Genomic DNA, 2,500 nt, shown 5'->3' with positions numbered 1-2,500 from the left:
TTTTTCTCCTCTTAATCACATCCAAAGTAAAAAAAATGCGTCTCGGTACTGAAAAGATTAATAGAAAACGTTGAAATAGTCCGGCAGTTTATTTCCGTCTACGTTGAATCTCCTCCTTTTGAGATGTGATGCGTGTGTGTGAGGGAGGAGGTGAAGGAAAGCATCATTGTGGTATTGACTTCCACTCATTCCTGCTGTGTTGTGTTCAGTCATGTTAACTTCATTCAGACGCGTGTTCATTCATTCTTTCTTTGATTTTTGTGCTTCTGTTCACTTATACTTATTACTTTATTTCTCTTTTATTCTTTTTTTTTCTGGTGATCCATTCAACAGACACTTTCCTGCATCGCTGTGTGACCATAACGTGACTCACACACGTGGAAAACTGACCAAAGACTGCCCATAGCCTCGTTTGTGCAGAATAAGAAGACCACGATAAGAGAGAGAGAGAGAGAGAGAGAGAGAGAGAGAGAGAGAGAGAGAGTAAACCAGAACCCTAACTACCCCTCACATGAAAGAAACTGACCAAAAACTAACCATATCTTCCCTTTACAGACTGAGAAAACCACGATAAGAGAGAGAGAGAGAGAGAGAGAGAGAGAGAGAGAGAGAGTAAACCAGAACCCCAACTACTACTCACATGAAAAAAAGACCAAAAACTATCCATATCTTCCCTTTACAGACTGAGAAAACCACTACAAGAGAGAGGAGACCAGTAGAGCGCCACTACATAACCGAACCAGCACCTCGCGGGCCCCACACCGAGGTAATAGCTTATCTGTATTCTAGGAGGGACTGTCTCTCTGTAAGGGTCCCATTTTCTGTTACTTTCCTTCCCCCAGCTTCGTTGCGTCACTCTGGCTCAAAGTGCAGCGTTCGTTCACTCCCTCGACTCTGTAGCGACATATTCAGAAACGTCTTCCTCTCTCACCACGATACTTTTCCCACGCCACTGAGACAACTGAGATTTTCAAGACAGTTTCTCCTTTTTTAATAAACTAGAAATCTTGCCAATCTACCACCTAGAACCATAAAAACAGCTTTAAAAATGCTTTATTCTCCTACTACAACAATTTTCGAAGGCACTGAGACAACTGAGGTTTTCAAGACAGTCTCCTTTTTTAATAAACTAGAAATCTTGCCAATCTATCAGCCAGAACCATAGAAATACTTTTAAAACGATTTATTCTTTCTCTACTGCAATTTTCCAAGGCCAATGAGAAAACACCTTAAAAACTCGTGTAAATTCAAAAAGTATAGATGAAGCGCAGAAGGGTTTGAGAATATAAGCGTTAGAGTCAGCGTGGATCAGCGTATAGATATTACTATTCTATTAAAAGACGTCTCTGCTCTCTCATTCCCCTTCCGTGTCTGTTTTCAAAGGCCGCAGAGATGACAAACACGGATCCCAAGACTGTTTTGAAAGGCCGCAAAGATGATAAGAGTATTTTTTTCTGTCAATAAGGTAGAAATGTTGTTAATCTACCTCTGCAAGGATATAAAACGTGTACAAAGAGTGTTTTTCCTGTCAATAAGGTAGAAATGTTGTTAATGTATCTCTGCAAGGATATAAATAGCCTTAAAAAATACACGTGTGCCTTCAACTAGAGCCTCTGCAAGTGGTGAAGTGAGTAGTGCCAGTTTCTTGAGCACTGTGACTCAGAAATCTTTGGTGCAGAGAGAGAGAGAGAGAGAGAGAGAGAGAGAGAGAGAGAGAGAGAGAGAGAAAACCTATCTCTTCTAATGTAATAATGTTATGTCTTCTTTTCTCTTTCGTGTCTCCAAATTGAGTTACTCCTACACACACACACACACACACACACACACACACACACACACACACACACACACACACACACACACACATTGGCCGGATTCCTCCATATAATTACTCCTTCTGATCCGAACTCGTAATCCGGATCTGATTCGAATTCAATGCGGATTTAGCGGACAACAATCAAATGACGTCCGAATCTTCCCTCCATAACAGCTGGCAGAAGAGGAGGAGGAAGAGGAGGAGGAGGAGGAGGAGGAGGAGGAGGAGGAGGAGGAGGCATTATTGCATTCTAGAAAGTGTAATGACATATTGGATATTGACGATGTGATTTTCTCTCTCTCTCTCTCTCTCTCTCTCTCTCTCTCTCTCTCTCTCTCTCTCTCTCTCTCTCTCTTCGTCGTCTATTTTCATTCATTTTATTTTCTTCTTCAAATTTTTGTATACTTTTTTTATTTTCTTGTGTTCGTTTCGGAGAGAGAGAGAGAGAGAGAGAGAGAGAGAGAGAGAGAGAGAGAGAGAGAGAGTTAATTGCAACACTATTCACAACTTGACGTTCTGAGAAAGTACGCATCATTTTATATGACACACAGAGAGAGAGAGAGAGAGAGAGAGAGAGAGAGAGAGAGAGAGAGATTTAATGAATGATCCAGTGTATACGTGAGCGCGTGTGTATATGTGTGTACGTGTGTGTGTGTGTGTGTGTGTGTGTGTGTGTGTGTGTGT

At 41.4% G+C, this 2,500-nt stretch overlaps 1 protein-coding gene across 1 annotated transcript in view; it reads left to right on the top strand.

Moving 5' to 3' along the window:
• LOC123512782 overlaps positions 1–2,500 on the top strand; it is a 157,697-nt gene that overhangs the window by 13,590 nt on the left and 141,607 nt on the right. The window contains exon 2 of the mRNA XM_045269362.1: positions 683–766. The gene's annotated coding sequence lies outside the window, so the exon portion shown is untranslated. The remainder of the gene's footprint in view (positions 1–682; positions 767–2,500) is intronic.

This window comes from Portunus trituberculatus, chromosome 34, assembly GCF_017591435.1.
Source record: "Portunus trituberculatus isolate SZX2019 chromosome 34, ASM1759143v1, whole genome shotgun sequence".
NCBI lineage: Eukaryota > Metazoa > Arthropoda > Malacostraca > Decapoda > Portunidae > Portunus > Portunus trituberculatus.
Note: the sequence above shows the minus strand (reverse complement) of the source record. Positions and strands in the feature narration are given on the sequence as shown.